The 19,688-nt window shown below is 44.9% G+C and overlaps 2 long non-coding RNA genes across 2 annotated transcripts; both read left to right on the plus strand.

Annotated features, from left to right (window-relative positions):
* The first annotated feature begins 1,691 nt into the window (after window positions 1-1,691).
* Window positions 1,692-2,573, plus strand: LOC138958803 (uncharacterized). Its single transcript, XR_011453517.1, has 2 exons — window positions 1,692-2,097; window positions 2,258-2,573. It is a non-coding gene; the product is annotated as an uncharacterized lncRNA (long non-coding RNA).
* A 2,974-nt stretch (window positions 2,574-5,547) lies between these two features.
* LOC138949309 (uncharacterized) lies at window positions 5,548-8,407 on the plus strand. The gene is made up of 2 exons (XR_011450227.1): window positions 5,548-7,931; window positions 8,092-8,407. It is a non-coding gene; the product is annotated as an uncharacterized lncRNA (long non-coding RNA).
* Window positions 8,408-19,688: the final 11,281 nt, after the last annotated feature.

Here is a 19,688-nt window from a genome sequence, read left to right on the forward strand (position 1 = left end):
TAGCAGCCACCTGCATGCAACTGTGGTTAAAAAAAAGAACGGTAGCAGCCACCTGCATGCAACTGTAGTTAAAAACAATAACGGTAGCAGCCACCTGCATGCAACTGTGGTTAACAACAATAACGGTAGCAGCCACCTGCATGCAACTGTGGTTAAAAACAATAACGGTAGCAGCCACCTGCATGCAACTGTGGTTAACAACAATAACGGTAGCAGCCACCTGCATGCAACTGTGGTTAAAACAATAACGGTAGCAGCCACCTGCATGCAACTGTAGTTAAAACAATAACGGTAGCAGCCACCTGCATGCAACTGTGGTTAACAACAATAACGGTAGCAGCCACCTGCATGCAATCCCGCAGTGGGGCACTGCGGTTATGAAATTAAAGGCCCCTCCTGTTTTTGGAACCGCAGGAGCTTTCTAGTTTGCTGTTAGGTAGATTATTGGTTCCTCTTTCCTGTCATGCTCTCTTTTTCTTCATGAATTCTTTTTTTTTTTCTGCCTTCTTGCTCATTCACCTGTATTTTTTCCAAAAATCTCTTCTCTTGCTGCTTGTCTCGCGATTCATGTATAGTTTAATCTGTTAGTGTTCTGATGTAAGTCCAGCAGTAGATAGGTTAAGCCTATTTTAACATACTGGAAACTGGTAATCTTCCAGTAGGTATTAATTTAGTTTTACTAAAGCCTGCTGGGACACAAGTAATGGGTTAGTGCATTTGTAAACAGGAATCGCTTGACAAGTGGCCCCCTTCATCCCCCCCTTCCTCGTCCTGATATGGCTCTGCGTAGTCGGCTGGACGTTAAGCAACAAATAAACAAACAAACAAACCTGCATGCAACTGTGGTTAAAAACAATAACGGTAGCAGCCACCTGCATGCAACTGTGGTTAAAAACAATAACGGTAGCAGCCACCTGCATGCAACTGTAGTTAAAAACAATAACGGTAGCAGCCACCTGCATGCAACTGTAGTTAAAAACAATAACGGTAGCAGCCACCTGCATGCAACTGTGGTTAAAAACAATAACGGTAGCAGCCACCTGCATGCAACTGTGGTTAAAAACAATAACGGTAGCAGCCACCTGCATGTGGTTAAAAACAATAACGGTAGCAGCCACCTGCATGCAACTGTGGTTAAAAACAATAACGGTAGCAGCCACCTGCATGTGGTTAAAAACAATAACGGTAGCAGCCACCTGCATGCAACTGAGGTTAAAAACAAAAATTAAAAAAAATTAAAAAAATCTCCCCGTGTTTTTATTTTATTCAGTTTGTTTGGGTGGTTGCTATTGACTTTGAAACTGAAACGCCAGCGAAAACACCGGTAACGCGTGCGCAGAGAAGAGCAAGCATGGGGAAATCTCCTATTCTAAAAATAACCATCACTGGTAGCTGCCGAACTTCCGCCAGACTCAAATGAATACCGGCGAAAATAAATAATTACTGGGCAGTAAAAATAAATACTGGGCGGTAGTTAAACGACATTTTGACTTTGTAGGACACAATGTTGTAGCTTTTTCAAGATTATGGGCCCCTGTGTTGGGCTAGGGTTAGCGGTGGTATGACTGTCAGTGCTACCATACGGTGGCCCGGTGAGTAACAACAGTTGAGTGACAACAGGGTGGTATGACTGTCAGTGGGGGGCCCGGGTAGCTCAGGTGGTAGAGCACTGGACTTGTGATCGAAAGTGTAATGAATGGCGGTTATGGTGTTTATAGTTGAAGGGATATAACTAGTGCTTTTTGTAATACAAAGAGGTTGTCAGGAGTGGTTTAACTTTGAGAGTGGAAACTTTTAACAGTTCAGTAAAATTCCATGGTTAGCTACGGACGGTCAAACTGGGTTCGCGGCACGTGAATTTACAACTGTGCGAGTTGTTCACGTTATAATCGCAACCGCCTGATTTTGTGAGTTGTGATTGTAAACTGCCTGACAATTGAAAGTCATTCGACCTGGGCTCTCGGATGAGAAACCTGCTCTTGCTTTTGATGTCAACTTTGCAAGAAAACATTTGATCTTGATGTCAACCTTGGAACCGGGAAACATTGCCGGGATGACTTGGACTTTTGTATGGGTGCCGCCATATTGGAAGATGAGGTACTTTGCTAGTTTTGTGTGAACTTGAACATTTCTTTTGTATGCGCGGACATGACTTGTGTACTTGAATAATTTCGGAATTGTATAATTTTCTTGTGCTCGGTTGGTGTGTTTTTGAATATTGTTAGTTGTTACAGTAGGGTGTTATATTTTGTAACAGGCCGCCCCAGTCTGACTTGTGCGGGGTGATGCCAGTGTGGCGAGGGTGCGATGGAGGCCGTGAGGTTGAAGGCTAGCTACATCGTCACCTTTACATAACGTAAAAGTTATGTTTTGTTTATTTGCTTTCTTGTCCTTGTAAATATGTTATGACGTTGACAATGAATGAGTGAGTTTCACAAGGTCGTGGACAATGAATGAATGAGTTTCAAAAGGTCATGAATTGATTATTGTAAGCAAGAAAGTATTTGAGAATTTGAGGAATGAGTTGATAATTGCTATGTCAGAAACAAACCAATTTGTATGTTCTAATTAAACCATTGGCTATTGTTTGGAAAGAATGAGTTGGTGAAAGACTACAAATTCTTCTAATCTTCTCTCTGCTTTCCTAAACTTCTGAGCGGGAGTCAGATGCTTGACTGTGTGTGTGTGTGTGCACATATAAAGAATCTGGAAGGAGATTAATAAGGATAACTACGGATCTTCTTTATTTCAAATCTCTTACATTGGCGAGCTTGCGGTTGTATTAATTGGAAAATTTTTGAAGATTATTTTTTTTGGTGCGTTCCCTTGAGTGCAGTTAGGCTTATTTTATATTATTGACTTGTAGTGCTGAAGTGTTGTTTGGTTTTGCGCAGATGCTGATGCATGCAGTCTGGAGGATGGACATCCTTGTCATCTGTCTGTGAAGGGAGCTCCTTGGTCTGTGGACGGATGCATCCTGTGCCTGACTGAACGACATATTTTGGACAGGAGTGAGTCATTTGTCATTTGCTTATCTGACACTCAAGTTAACATTCTATATATTTTTGAGAATAATTTGTCTCTCTGAGTGTTGGTTCTTGCTTGTGAGTAGGTTCTTTTTTCCCCCTACTTTACATGAAGCGCCCTGTAGGTTAGTTTTACCTACAAGTGAATAATACATGACACATCATTTTTCCCTTTTACGTGTACACAGTTTGTAAATAGTTGTGGGTCAGCAATGCCTTGATTCATAAGTGTTTGAGAATGGGGGTATGTCTAGTTTCTAGGCCAAGTTTTTGGGCGGAACCTAGTTTCAAATGTATTGATTGTTTCCCCTTGTAGTTCGGTTGATCGGTTTCCTAGACTGTGTCGCTTTAGTACTGTACTTGAGGAAGTCAGGTAAATTCTAAAGTTTAGTGGACTATTGTGTTCACGTTAGTCAAAGCTAAGTCTTGGTGTTGCCCTCTAGCATTCTATGTAGTGGATAGTCATAGTTTGCTTAAGTGATAGCGGTTTGTTCACGATGGCATCTCAAGAAGAGGTTCAAGCTTTGATAGCGCAGTTTAAGGTGGAGGGTGAAGCCTTAGGAAAGGATGGTGCATCACTGAACAAGTATGTGGAAGATAGTTTGCGTGAGGAAAGAGCAGCAAGAAGAGAAGCTTTGTTGAAAAGAGAAAATGATATTGCTCTTCAAGAAAAAGAACTCGCTGCTGCACGTGAGCTTAAAGAGAGAGAGTTAGCTGAACAAGCTAAGATTGAAAATCTTCGTCAAGAAAAAGAACTCGCTGCTGCACGTGAGCTTAAAGAGAGAGAGTTAGCTGAACAAGCTAAGATTGAAAATCGTCGTCTCGATATTGAAGAAGAAAAGGCGAACAGGGAGGCAAAGTTGCGAGCAGACGAGTTGGTTGAAAAAGCAAGCAGGAATAAATTGGCCAATCGTCCCAAGATTCCCTATTTTGATGATAAATCAGATGACATTGAGAGTTATCTGTATCGCTTCGATAAGCACGCAGCTAGCTTGAAGTGGTCAAATGATGAGAAGGCTTTGATTTTGCCTACTCTACTCAGAGGTCGTGCTCTGAATTATTTTCAAGAGTTACCAGTAGAAGATACTAATGACTATGCCAAACTGTCAGCGCATTTGTTGAAGAGATTCAAATGTACTGAAGAAGGTTTCAGAACGCAGTTTCGCTCATGCAAACCTGAATCTGGTGAAACCATGCATGTCTTTTTCTCCCGCATGAGAAGATTTTTTACTAGATGGACAGATATGGCTGGAGTTGGCACAGATTTCGCTTTGCTCTGTGACTTGGTGCTCAGAGAGCAGATTCTGTCTAGTTGTGCGTCGTCTCTGGTTACTTTTCTGAAAGAAGACAAGCATACTACTGCTCAAACCATGATAGACGCAGCTGAAAGATACAGGGAAGCACATCCTAGTCAAAACCTAGCAGCAAAAGGTTCTAGTGATCCTCTGTTGGCTAATGTCGGTATTCCAAGTGGGAGAGGAGGTCATTCAGGGTCAGGTGGTCGAGGTGGTCACAGGTTTTCTAAGAAGAATAGTCAGGCTGACACAAACCCACCGACAGAACAAAGCTCTCCTGATAATAAGGGTGGCAGAGGTGCTAGTCAAGCTGGTAGAGGTAGAGGTGGTCAGAACTATCAGAGGAAGTGTTGGTGGTGTCAAGATACTTCGCACAAGTTGGCAGATTGTCCCAAAAAAATGCATACTGCTTCAGTATCCGTTGTCACTGTTGAGGAGTCCAGCTGTAGTGAAGACGAGCAGTCTGTGGCGTCAGTAGGATTTTCAGGTAGTGATGAACTTCCCGAGTCTATTCAGACATGTGAAGGTACCTTAAATGGTAGTGAGGTCACGGTCATGTTGGATAGTGGGTGTTCCACGGTTGGGGTCAGGAAGTCCCTAGTGAGAGATGATCAGTTTACTGGGAAGGTACAGGTGTGTAGACAGTTCAGTGGGGATTTGGTTCGGTTGCCCATTGCGATTGTGAGTCTGGATACACCATACTTTTCTGGAAGTGTTGAGGCATGTGTGATCGACAATCCAGTATGTGACGTCATTTTGGGAAGAATACAGGGATGTACATTTGGATGTGTCGAGGTTACTAGCGCAGTCCAGACAAGAGGTCAAAAAGCTAGAGAAGAACGTCCTTTTAGACCGCTGTTGACCGCTAAAGTTCCCCAACTTGATATCAATGCTGAGAAACTGTCCAAAATGCAAAGGGATGACAAAACGTTGCATGATCTGTTCGAGAAAGTTGGCCAAGGAAAATCGGAAGAGTCGTCTGGTTGTGTGGTGTCGTTTGATGGTCAGAACCCAGTTGTTGCCACATTGGGAGTGATCAGTGGGTCCAGTGCAGTAGAGGAGGTAGACATTCAGAAAGTCAAACTACAGTCAGTTCCTACAGTTCAGACTGAGAATGTAGATGATGTGGTCTATAGTCCTGACTTGTCTATGCAGGCAAAACAAAAAGTGCAGGCGGTGTTTCAGAGGCATCAGGACAAAATGACGGATTTACCTGGTACTTGTGACCTAGTGCAGCATGTGGTGAGGATTCCTGAAGGTGCTGTGGTCAATGTGAAACAGTATCCGTTACCATTTGAGTCTCAGAAGGTGGTTGAAGAAGAAGTGAAGAAGATGTTAGATCTAGACGTAATAGAGCCGTCTATTTCTCCGTTCTCGTCTCCTATTGTTCTAGTCAAGAAGAAGGACGGAAGTACTCGTTTTTGCATCGATTTCAGACACCTCAATAAGATTACGGAGTTTGACGCTGAGCCAATACCGGATCCGGAAGTTCTGTTTGCTTCATTGCAGGGCAGGCAGCATTTCACGAAGATTGATCTGGCTAAGGGCTATTGGCAAATTCCGATGGCAGAGTCTGATCGAGCAAAAACGGCTTTTCGTACCCCTCAAGGTCTATATCAGTTCAAGAAGATGCCGTTCGGAATGAGTACAGCACCAAGTACTTTCGCGAGGATGATGAAGATGTTGGATCTGGATAGGTTCAAATCTGTTCATTTCTTTGATGACGTACTTGTAGCCACAGAAGACTGGTGTGAGCATCTAGAGGCACTTGACGGACTGTTGACAGAACTGGGAAAACATGGGTTGACTGTGAGACCGTCGAAAGTAGAGGCAGGGTTTGACTCTATTGAGTTTTTGGGTCACATAGTTGGGGAGGGTAGCATGCGTCCAGTTCCCTCCAAAGTGTCCAAAATCTTGAATGTCTCTGTCCCAACCACAAAGAAACAAGTCCGGTCATTGGTAGGGCTCATCAGTTTCTATAGGCGCTATGTCCCAAGCTTCGCGTCTATTGTGTCCCCCCTGGTAGAACTCACAAAGAAGAACCAACCAAACAAAGTTCGTTGGTCAAAAGAGTGTCAGATGGCTTTTGACAGGGTCAAAGAAATTTTGTCGTCTGAACCACTGGTGAGATTGCCAGACTTTTCCAGGCCGTTCACAGTGCGGTCGGATGCATCCTCCACGGGGATTGGAGCAGCCCTGATGCAGCCTGATGATGACGACGTCCTTCATCCAGTTCTGTATGCCAGCAGAAAACTGCTGGAAAGAGAAACCAGATACTCTACTGTGGAGAGAGAGTGCCTAGCGTTGGTGTGGGCAGTTGACAAATTCCATCGCTACTTGTTTGGCTCACATTTCTTTGTTGAGACTGATCACAGACCGTTGACGTACTTACGACAGTCCAAAACTGCCAACGGCCGACTGTTGCGATGGGCTCTGTCTCTCCAAGAGTATTCATTCACAGTAGTGCCAATTCCTGGAGTCAGGAATTTTGAAGCTGATGTGTTGTCACGCTTGACGAAGTGAATGGAACATGATGGTTGAAAGAACAGTGAAAAGACTTTCTGCAATCAACAAGGACAATACTTTTTGTGCTGTGAGTGTTGATATGCTGTGTATGTATTAAGAACTAATTTAATTTTGTTCTTGTTTTTTTGTCACATTGTGATTATTTATTTAATCTGGCTGGAAAAATTTGTTTGGATATTTTTGATGCTAGTACCATTTTGTGTTGTAGTCGAGGTTTACTGTATTGAGTTTAGCGGGGGCTACTCAAACTTTATTGGCGATCTTTGGTACCAAGAACGTCAATGTTATTGCATTCAGTAATAGGCGAAAATTGCTGAATGTCCATGAGTATAACTATTGTGGATTAACACAGTGGGTGATTATCTACACGGCGGCGTAAATGTGGTTTATTATGCTTGCCATTGTTGCTCATGTTTAAGGACAGCCTCGTGGCTTTCGTCACTTTTTTGGTGGATGGCACTGTCTTTTGGTTGTAAACTGATTGCACTCTTTGGGAACGGACAGAGTATTTAATAAATGTTTTCCTTATGCTTTGATTATTTATTAATCTATTTATGTATTTTTTTATGTATTTAAAATTTTTTCTTGTTACTGGAATACTTATACTTGTACAGTTTTTGAAAAAAAAATGTTCATTTTGGGTTCACATTTTTTTTTAATCGGGGAAAGGGGTGATGTAATGAATGGCGGTTATGGTGTTTATAGTTGAAGGGATATAACTAGTGCTTTTTGTAATACAAAGAGGTTGTCAGGAGTGGTTTAACTTTGAGAGTGGAAACTTTTAACAGTTCAGTAAAATTCCATGGTTAGCTACGGACGGTCAAACTGGGTTCGCGGCACGTGAATTTACAACTGTGCGAGTTGTTCACGTTATAATCGCAACCGCCTGATTTTGTGAGTTGTGATTGTAAACTGCCTGACAATTGAAAGTCATTCGACCTGGGCTCTCGGATGAGAAACCTGCTCTTGCTTTTGATGTCAACTTTGCAAGAAAACATTTGATCTTGATGTCAACCTTGGAACCGGGAAACATTGCCGGGATGACTTGGACTTTTGTATGGGTGCCGCCATATTGGAAGATGAGGTACTTTGCTAGTTTTGTGTGAACTTGAACATTTCTTTTGTATGCGCGGACATGACTTGTGTACTTGAATAATTTCGGAATTGTATAATTTTCTTGTGCTCGGTTGGTGTGTTTTTGAATATTGTTAGTTGTTACAGTAGGGTGTTATATTTTGTAACAGGCCGCCCCAGTCTGACTTGTGCGGGGTGATGCCAGTGTGGCGAGGGTGCGATGGAGGCCGTGAGGTTGAAGGCTAGCTACATCGTCACCTTTACATAACGTAAAAGTTATGTTTTGTTTATTTGCTTTCTTGTCCTTGTAAATATGTTATGACGTTGACAATGAATGAGTGAGTTTCACAAGGTCGTGGACAATGAATGAATGAGTTTCAAAAGGTCATGAATTGATTATTGTAAGCAAGAAAGTATTTGAGAATTTGAGGAATGAGTTGATAATTGCTATGTCAGAAACAAACCAATTTGTATGTTCTAATTAAACCATTGGCTATTGTTTGGAAAGAATGAGTTGGTGAAAGACTACAAATTCTTCTAATCTTCTCTCTGCTTTCCTAAACTTCTGAGCGGGAGTCAGATGCTTGACTGTGTGTGTGTGTGTGCACATATAAAGAATCTGGAAGGAGATTAATAAGGATAACTACGGATCTTCTTTATTTCAAATCTCTTACATTGGCGAGCTTGCGGTTGTATTAATTGGAAAATTTTTGAAGATTAATTATTTTTTTTTTTGGTGCGTTCCCTTGAGTGCAGTTAGGCTTATTTTATATTGTTGACTTGTAGTGCTGAAGTGTTGTTTGGTTTTGCGCAGATGCTGATGCATGCAGTCTGGAGGATGGACATCCTTGTCATCTGTCTGTGAAGGGAGCTCCTTGGTCTGTGGACGGATGCATCCTGTGCCTGACTGAACGACATATTTTGGACAGGAGTGAGTCATTTGTCATTTGCTTATCTGACACTCAAGTTAACATTCTATATATTTTTGAGAATAATTTGTCTCTCTGAGTGTTGGTTCTTGCTTGTGAGTAGGTTCTTTTTTCCCCCTACTTTACATGAAGCGCCCTGTAGGTTAGTTTTACCTACAAGTGAATAATACATGACACATCATTTTTCCCTTTTACGTGTACACAGTTTGTAAATAGTTGTGGGTCAGCAATGCCTTGATTCATAAGTGTTTGAGAATGGGGGTATGTCTAGTTTCTAGGCCAAGTTTTTGGGCGGAACCTAGTTTCAAATGTATTGATTGTTTCCCCTTGTAGTTCGGTTGATCGGTTTCCTAGACTGTGTCGCTTTAGTACTGTACTTGAGGAAGTCAGGTAAATTCTAAAGTTTAGTGGACTATTGTGTTCACGTTAGTCAAAGCTAAGTCTTGGTGTTGCCCTCTAGCATTCTATGTAGTGGATAGTCATAGTTTGCTTAAGTGATAGCGGTTTGTTCACGATGGCATCTCAAGAAGAGGTTCAAGCTTTGATAGCGCAGTTTAAGGTGGAGGGTGAAGCCTTAGGAAAGGATGGTGCATCACTGAACAAGTATGTGGAAGATAGTTTGCGTGAGGAAAGAGCAGCAAGAAGAGAAGCTTTGTTGAAAAGAGAAAATGATATTGCTCTTCAAGAAAAAGAACTCGCTGCTGCACGTGAGCTTAAAGAGAGAGAGTTAGCTGAACAAGCTAAGATTGAAAATCTTCGTCAAGAAAAAGAACTCGCTGCTGCACGTGAGCTTAAAGAGAGAGAGTTAGCTGAACAAGCTAAGATTGAAAATCGTCGTCTCGATATTGAAGAAGAAAAGGCGAACAGGGAGGCAAAGTTGCGAGCAGACGAGTTGGTTGAAAAAGCAAGCAGGAATAAATTGGCCAATCGTCCCAAGATTCCCTATTTTGATGATAAATCAGATGACATTGAGAGTTATCTGTATCGCTTCGATAAGCACGCAGCTAGCTTGAAGTGGTCAAATGATGAGAAGGCTTTGATTTTGCCTACTCTACTCAGAGGTCGTGCTCTGAATTATTTTCAAGAGTTACCAGTAGAAGATACTAATGACTATGCCAAACTGTCAGCGCATTTGTTGAAGAGATTCAAATGTACTGAAGAAGGTTTCAGAACGCAGTTTCGCTCATGCAAACCTGAATCTGGTGAAACCATGCATGTCTTTTTCTCCCGCATGAGAAGATTTTTTACTAGATGGACAGATATGGCTGGAGTTGGCACAGATTTCGCTTTGCTCTGTGACTTGGTGCTCAGAGAGCAGATTCTGTCTAGTTGTGCGTCGTCTCTGGTTACTTTTCTGAAAGAAGACAAGCATACTACTGCTCAAACCATGATAGACGCAGCTGAAAGATACAGGGAAGCACATCCTAGTCAAAACCTAGCAGCAAAAGGTTCTAGTGATCCTCTGTTGGCTAATGTCGGTATTCCAAGTGGGAGAGGAGGTCATTCAGGGTCAGGTGGTCGAGGTGGTCACAGGTTTTCTAAGAAGAATAGTCAGGCTGACACAAACCCACCGACAGAACAAAGCTCTCCTGATAATAAGGGTGGCAGAGGTGCTAGTCAAGCTGGTAGAGGTAGAGGTGGTCAGAACTATCAGAGGAAGTGTTGGTGGTGTCAAGATACTTCGCACAAGTTGGCAGATTGTCCCAAAAAAATGCATACTGCTTCAGTATCCGTTGTCACTGTTGAGGAGTCCAGCTGTAGTGAAGACGAGCAGTCTGTGGCGTCAGTAGGATTTTCAGGTAGTGATGAACTTCCCGAGTCTATTCAGACATGTGAAGGTACCTTAAATGGTAGTGAGGTCACGGTCATGTTGGATAGTGGGTGTTCCACGGTTGGGGTCAGGAAGTCCCTAGTGAGAGATGATCAGTTTACTGGGAAGGTACAGGTGTGTAGACAGTTCAGTGGGGATTTGGTTCGGTTGCCCATTGCGATTGTGAGTCTGGATACACCATACTTTTCTGGAAGTGTTGAGGCATGTGTGATCGACAATCCAGTATGTGACGTCATTTTGGGAAGAATACAGGGATGTACATTTGGATGTGTCGAGGTTACTAGCGCAGTCCAGACAAGAGGTCAAAAAGCTAGAGAAGAACGTCCTTTTAGACCGCTGTTGACCGCTAAAGTTCCCCAACTTGATATCAATGCTGAGAAACTGTCCAAAATGCAAAGGGATGACAAAACGTTGCATGATCTGTTCGAGAAAGTTGGCCAAGGAAAATCGGAAGAGTCGTCTGGTTGTGTGGTGTCGTTTGATGGTCAGAACCCAGTTGTTGCCACATTGGGAGTGATCAGTGGGTCCAGTGCAGTAGAGGAGGTAGACATTCAGAAAGTCAAACTACAGTCAGTTCCTACAGTTCAGACTGAGAATGTAGATGATGTGGTCTATAGTCCTGACTTGTCTATGCAGGCAAAACAAAAAGTGCAGGCGGTGTTTCAGAGGCATCAGGACAAAATGACGGATTTGCCTGGTACTTGTGACCTAGTGCAGCATGTGGTGAGGATTCCTGAAGGTGCTGTGGTCAATGTGAAACAGTATCCGTTACCATTTGAGTCTCAGAAGGTGGTTGAAGAAGAAGTGAAGAAGATGTTAGATCTAGACGTAATAGAGCCGTCTATTTCTCCGTTCTCGTCTCCTATTGTTCTAGTCAAGAAGAAGGACGGAAGTACTCGTTTTTGCATCGATTTCAGACACCTCAATAAGATTACGGAGTTTGACGCTGAGCCAATACCGGATCCGGAAGTTCTGTTTGCTTCATTGCAGGGCAGGCAGCATTTCACGAAGATTGATCTGGCTAAGGGCTATTGGCAAATTCCGATGGCAGAGTCTGATCGAGCAAAAACGGCTTTTCGTACCCCTCAAGGTCTATATCAGTTCAAGAAGATGCCGTTCGGAATGAGTACAGCACCAAGTACTTTCGCGAGGATGATGAAGATGTTGGATCTGGATAGGTTCAAATCTGTTCATTTCTTTGATGACGTACTTGTAGCCACAGAAGACTGGTGTGAGCATCTAGAGGCACTTGACGGACTGTTGACAGAACTGGGAAAACATGGGTTGACTGTGAGACCGTCGAAAGTAGAGGCAGGGTTTGACTCTATTGAGTTTTTGGGTCACATAGTTGGGGAGGGTAGCATGCGTCCAGTTCCCTCCAAAGTGTCCAAAATCTTGAATGTCTCTGTCCCAACCACAAAGAAACAAGTCCGGTCATTGGTAGGGCTCATCAGTTTCTATAGGCGCTATGTCCCAAGCTTCGCGTCTATTGTGTCCCCCCTGGTAGAACTCACAAAGAAGAACCAACCAAACAAAGTTCGTTGGTCAAAAGAGTGTCAGATGGCTTTTGACAGGGTCAAAGAAATTTTGTCGTCTGAACCACTGGTGAGATTGCCAGACTTTTCCAGGCCGTTCACAGTGCGGTCGGATGTATCCTCCACGGGGATTGGAGCAGCCCTGATGCAGCCTGATGATGACGACGTCCTTCATCCAGTTCTGTATGCCAGCAGAAAACTGCTGGAAAGAGAAACCAGATACTCTACTGTGGAGAGAGAGTGCCTAGCGTTGGTGTGGGCAGTTGACAAATTCCATCGCTACTTGTTTGGCTCACATTTCTTTGTTGAGACTGATCACAGACCGTTGACGTACTTACGACAGTCCAAAACTGCCAACGGCCGACTGTTGCGATGGGCTCTGTCTCTCCAAGAGTATTCATTCACAGTAGTGCCAATTCCTGGAGTCAGGAATTTTGAAGCTGATGTGTTGTCACGCTTGACGAAGTGAATGGAACATGATGGTTGAAAGAACAGTGAAAAGACTTTCTGCAATCAACAAGGACAATACTTTTTGTGCTGTGAGTGTTGATATGCTGTGTATGTATTAAGAACTAATTTAATTTTGTTCTTGTTTTTTTGTCACATTGTGATTATTTATTTAATCTGGCTGGAAAAATTTGTTTGGATATTTTTGATGCTAGTACCATTTTGTGTTGTAGTCGAGGTTTACTGTATTGAGTTTAGCGGGGGCTACTCAAACTTTATTGGCGATCTTTGGTACCAAGAACGTCAATGTTATTGCATTCAGTAATAGGCGAAAATTGCTGAATGTCCATGAGTATAACTATTGTGGATTAACACAGTGGGTGATTATCTACACGGCGGCGTAAATGTGGTTTATTATGCTTGCCATTGTTGCTCATGTTTAAGGACAGCCTCGTGGCTTTCGTCACTTTTTTGGTGGATGGCACTGTCTTTTGGTTGTAAACTGATTGCACTCTTTGGGAACGGACAGAGTATTTAATAAATGTTTTCCTTATGCTTTGATTATTTATTAATCTATTTATGTATTTTTTTATGTATTTAAAATTTTTTCTTGTTACTGGAATACTTATACTTGTACAGTTTTTGAAAAAAAAATGTTCATTTTGGGTTCACATTTTTTTTTAATCGGGGAAAGGGGTGATGTAATGAATGGCGGTTATGGTGTTTATAGTTGAAGGGATATAACTAGTGCTTTTTGTAATACAAAGAGGTTGTCAGGAGTGGTTTAACTTTGAGAGTGGAAACTTTTAACAGTTCAGTAAAATTCCATGGTTAGCTACGGACGGTCAAACTGGGTTCGCGGCACGTGAATTTACAACTGTGCGAGTTGTTCACGTTATAATCGCAACCGCCTGATTTTGTGAGTTGTGATTGTAAACTGCCTGACAATTGAAAGTCATTCGACCTGGGCTCTCGGATGAGAAACCTGCTCTTGCTTTTGATGTCAACTTTGCAAGAAAACATTTGATCTTGATGTCAACCTTGGAACCGGGAAACATTGCCGGGATGACTTGGACTTTTGTATGGGTGCCGCCATATTGGAAGATGAGGTACTTTGCTAGTTTTGTGTGAACTTGAACATTTCTTTTGTATGCGCGGACATGACTTGTGTACTTGAATAATTTCGGAATTGTATAATTTTCTTGTGCTCGGTTGGTGTGTTTTTGAATATTGTTAGTTGTTACAGTAGGGTGTTATATTTTGTAACAGGCCGCCCCAGTCTGACTTGTGCGGGGTGATGCCAGTGTGGCGAGGGTGCGATGGAGGCCGTGAGGTTGAAGGCTAGCTACATCGTCACCTTTACATAACGTAAAAGTTATGTTTTGTTTATTTGCTTTCTTGTCCTTGTAAATATGTTATGACGTTGACAATGAATGAGTGAGTTTCACAAGGTCGTGGACAATGAATGAATGAGTTTCAAAAGGTCATGAATTGATTATTGTAAGCAAGAAAGTATTTGAGAATTTGAGGAATGAGTTGATAATTGCTATGTCAGAAACAAACCAATTTGTATGTTCTAATTAAACCATTGGCTATTGTTTGGAAAGAATGAGTTGGTGAAAGACTACAAATTCTTCTAATCTTCTCTCTGCTTTCCTAAACTTCTGAGCGGGAGTCAGATGCTTGACTGTGTGTGTGTGTGTGCACATATAAAGAATCTGGAAGGAGATTAATAAGGATAACTACGGATCTTCTTTATTTCAAATCTCTTACAGAAAGGTCGCTGGTTCGAATCCGGGCCGGGACGGACACGGGTCAACTTTATGTGCAGACCCAGAGACGGTATCCAACTCCCTCCCCCGTATCACGACAGTGGCACGTAAAAGACCTCGGTCATTCTGCAATAAGTGCAGATGGCTGATACCACCTAAACACGCATACACTTGTGTGTCTCATCTAAAGTCGGGTTAAAAACCCGGGAACATGCCCCAAATGGCTTTGCCGTGAGGGCATACAACTTGAATTTCTCTCCCCTGTGACTGTCAGTGCTACCATACGGTGGCCCGATGAGTAACAACAGTGGGGTGACGACAGGGTGGTATGAATGTCAGTGCTACCATACGGTGGCCCGGTGAGTAACAACAGTTGGGTGACGACGGGGTGGTATGAATGTCAGTGCTACCATACGGTGGCCCGGTGAGTAACGACAGTGGGGTGACGACGGGGTGGTATGACTGTCAGTGCTACCATACGGTGGCCCGGTGAGTAACGACAGTGGGGTGACGACGGGGTGGTATGAATGTCAGTGCTACCATACGGTTGCCATGTGAGTAACGGCAGTGGGGTGACGATGGGGTGGTATGACTGTCAGTGCTACCATACGGTGGCCCGGTGAGTAACGACAGTGGGGTCCGGTGAGTAACAACAGTTGGGTGACGACGGGGTGGTATGAATGTCAGTGCTACCATACGGTGGCCCGGTGAGTAACGACAGTGGGGTGACGACGGGGTGGTATGAATGTCAGTGCTACCATATGGTTGCCCGGTGAGTAACGACAGTGGGGTGACGACGGGGTGGTATGACTGTCAGTGCTACCATACGGTTGCCCGGTGAGTAGCGACAGTGGGGTGACGACGGGGTGGTATGACTGTCAGTGCTACCAAATGGTGGCCCGGTGAGTAACAACAGTTGGGTGACGACGGGGTGGTATGACTGTCAGTGCTACCATACGGTGGCCCGATGAGTAACAACAGTGGGGTGACGACGGGGTGGTATGACTGTCAGTGCTACCATACGGTTGCCCGGTGAGTAACGACAGTGGGGTGACGACGGGGTGGTACATGGTATGACTGTCAGTGCTACCATACGGTGGCCTGGTGAGTAACGACAGTGGGGTGACGACGGGGTGGTATGACTGTCAGTGCTACCATACGGTGGCCCGGTGAGTAACAACAGTTGGGTGACGACGGGGTGGTATGACTGTCAGTGCTACCATACGGTGGCCCGATGAGTAACGACAGTGGGGTGACGACGGGGTGGTATGACTGTCAGTGCTACCATACGGTGGCCCGGTGAGTAACGACAGTGGGGTGACGACGGGGTGGTATGAATGTCAGTGCTACCATACAGTGGCCTGGTGAGTAACAACAGTGGGGTGACGACGTGGTGGTATGACTGTCAGGGCTACCATACGGTGGCCTGGTGAGTAACGACAGTGGGGTGACGACAGGGTGATATGACTGTCAGTGCTACCATACGGTGGCCCGGTGAGTAACGACAGTGGGGTGACAACGGGGTGGTATGACTGTCAGTGCTACCATACGGTGGCCCGGTGAGTAACGACAGTGGGGTGACAACGGGGTGGTATGACTGTCAGTGCTACCATACGGTTGCCTGGTGAGTAACAACAGTGGGGTGACGACGCGGTGTTCCGACTGTCAGTGTGAACACCGCGACTTCATGAAACCTGCCCCAGGACTGATGGTGACCAGGCAGTCATGTAAGTGTGAGCAACTCTCCGCGGGCATTGCACAGCACGCCACGTCTGACAACACTTCAATAACCGTGGAATTCCCTTGATGCACGATGAGCGAAAGATGCAACACCAATCATTCCAGTGAATAAAGGGAACGATGAACGCAAGAAGTAACAAAACTGTGAAGGGGCCTCACGCGAACGTGACAATGTCGTGCAAGGTCAAATATTGTGCTGTTGTTCTCTCTTTCTCTCTCTCTCTATCTCTCTCTCTCTTTCTCTCTCTTTCTCTCTCTCTCTCTCACTCTCTCTCTCTCTCTCTCTCTCACCCAGCCAGCAAGACATTAGCGGCCGATAGTCGGCCGAACACCCTTCAAAAAGTCGGGCCGGTGACGTCAAAAGAGACGACGCGGGTGTTGGCCCGACTAACTTTTGCAAAGAGGCAACGAGGCGGCCGACAGGCGGCCGAACACCTGTACTATGGCGGCACGCATCCGGTCCGATGTTAATCGGCCCGATGACTTGTTGGACCTGCGGCCCGACACCTTATGCCGACATCGGGAAGATATCGATTTCAGCGGGAAGACATCGGGACGATGTCGGCATAAGGTGTCGGGCCGCAGGTCCAACAAGCCATCGGGCCGATTAACATCGGACCGGATGCGTGCCGCCATAGTACAGGTGTTCGGCCGCCTGTCGGCCGCCTCGTTGCCTCTTTGCAAAAGTTAGTCGGGCCAACACCCGCGTCATCTCTTTTGACGTCACCGCCCCGACTTTTTGAAGGGTGTTCGGCCGATTATCGGCCGCTAATGTCTTGCTGGCTGGGTGCAGCTACAGATACAGCAGTATGTACACCCCCCCCCCCCCAAGTGTAACAGTGCAAAATCCACTTACAGCTACAGCTACAGCAGTACATCCCCCCTCCCCCCAGTGTTAAAGTGGAAAACAAACCTACAGATACAGATGTATGTACACCCCCCCCCCCCCCAGTGTAACAGTGCAAAACACATCACCAGCTACAGATACAGCAGTATGTAGAACCCCCCCCCCCCACCCCCGCCTCTACCGCCCTCACTGTAACAGTACAAAACACACCTACAGCTACAGATACAGCCGTATGTACAACCCCCCCCCCTCAGTATTACAGTATAAAACACACCTACAGCAACAGATTCAGCACGGTATGTACAACCCCCCCCCCCCCAAGTGTAACAGTGCAAAAATTACTCACAGCTACAGATTCAGCAGTATGTACACCCCCTCCCCCTAAGTAACAGTACAAAACACACCTACAGCTACAGATACAGCAGTATGTATACCCCCCCCCCACCCCCACCCCCAATGTAACAGTGCAAAACACACTTACAGCTACAGATCGATTCAGCAGTATGTACAACCCCCCCCCTCCCCCAACCTGTAACAGTGCAACAAGAAGGGCAAAGCCCATACGACTCACATGCTTGACCTTGACCTTTACATGACCTTGACCTTCAGGGTTAAGGTCAAATAACTAAACCTAGCAATGACATCATACACTAAGAACTGCTTTACACATTTTTCCTACCAAAATACATGTGACCTTGACCCCAGGTCAAGGTCATCCAAGGTCATGCAACACAAAGCTGTTAATTCAAGACATAGGAAGTACAATGGTGCTTATAGGCTCTTTCTACTATGAGATATGGTCACTTTTAGTGGTTCACTACCTTCTTTTGGTCACATTTCATAAGGGTCAAAGTTACCTTGACCTTGATCATATGTGACCAAATGTGTCTCATGATGAAAGCATAACATGTGCCCCACATAATTTTTAAGTTTGAAACAGTTATCTTCCATAGTTCAGGGTCAAGGTCACTTCAAAATATGTATACAATCCAACTTTAAAGGACCCTTGCGACCTTGACCTTAAAGCAAGGTCAACCAAACTGGTGTCCAAAGATAGGGCTTACATTGCCCTGTATAGCATACATAGCTAAGGTTGCCATTCTCGATAACTTCAGAAAAAAATGCGAAAATGTGGAAAATGGTCGTTTTTAAGACAACAATTACGACCCCTGTGACCTTGAACTTGAAGTGAGGTCAAGTTGCCGCACATGTTTTTTGAGATCTTGTAACCATACACCATCAGGCCACATCAGGTGTTGATAGACTTAATAGTGTCCAAGAAATATCCAACGTTAAAGTTTTCCGGACGGACGGACGCCGGGACGGACGGACGGACGGACGACTCGGGTGAGTACATAGACTCACTTTTGCTTCGCATGTGAGTAAAAAAACACCTACAGCTACAGCACTATGTACACCCCCCCCCCCCCAACTGTAACAGCACAAATCGCACCTACTGCTACAGATACAGCAGTGTGTACAACCCCCCCCTCCCCACCTCCCCCCAGTGTAACAGTGCAAAACACACCTACAGCTGTATGTACAACCCCCAACCCCCCCCCCCCCCACTGTAACAGTACAAAACTGATTTACAGCTACAGATTCAGAATTATGTACACCCCCCCCTCCCCCCCGCTGCCACCACTGTAACAGTACAAAACATACCTACAGCTTCAGATACAGCAGTATGTACAACACTCCACCCCCTTCCCCCGTGTAGAGTGCAAAACACACCTAGAGCTACAGATACAGCAGTATGTACAACACTCCACCCCCTTCCCCCGTGTAGAGTGCAAAACACACCTAGAGCTACAGATACAGCAGTATGTACATCACTCCACCCCCTTCCCCCGTGTAGAGTGCAAAACACACCTAGAGCTACAGATACAGCAGTACGTACAACCCCAACCCCACCCCCCCACCCCTGTGTGCAAAACACACCTACAGCTACAAAAACAGCAGTATGTTCAACCCCCCCCCTACCTGTAACAGTACATAACACACCTACAGCTACAAATACAGCAGTATGTTCAACCCTCCCCTCCCCCCTACTGTAACAGTACACAACACACCTACAGCTACAGATACATCAGTATGTACACCCCCCCCCAAGTGTAACAGTACAAAACACATGCACCTACTGCTACATATTCAGCAGTATGTACAACCCCCCCCCCCCCCCAGTGTTACTGTGCAAAACACACCTACAGCTACAGATTTAGCAGTATGTACACCCCCCCCCCCCCCAAGTGTGCATCAGTGCAAAACACACCACCAGCTACAGATAGATCAGTATGTACAACCCCCCCCCCCAAGTGTTACAATGCAATACACACACCTACAGCTACAGATACATCAGCATGTACCCCCCCCCCCCCAAGTGTAACAGTGCAAACCAAACGTACAGCTACAGATTCAGCAGTATGTAAAAAACGAAATCACTTACTCGCTCCATCCGTCGGTTGTCCTCGAGTTGACGTCAGCGGCTCTGATTGTCACTGCCAAGTCTCTGACTGGCTACACAACTATTGAACTATCACCGCCACCACGTGGCACTGGGACCAGCACTCAGATTGAGATCCCGAGGCGACATTCGTCTCGGATAACATATCATCAATGTGCTGTCCAACATTCGCAAGAATGTCTCTTCTTTCGATATTAGCTTG

Source organism: Littorina saxatilis, linkage group LG1 (genome assembly GCF_037325665.1).
Source record: "Littorina saxatilis isolate snail1 linkage group LG1, US_GU_Lsax_2.0, whole genome shotgun sequence".
NCBI classification, from domain to species: Eukaryota; Metazoa; Mollusca; class Gastropoda; order Littorinimorpha; family Littorinidae; genus Littorina; species Littorina saxatilis.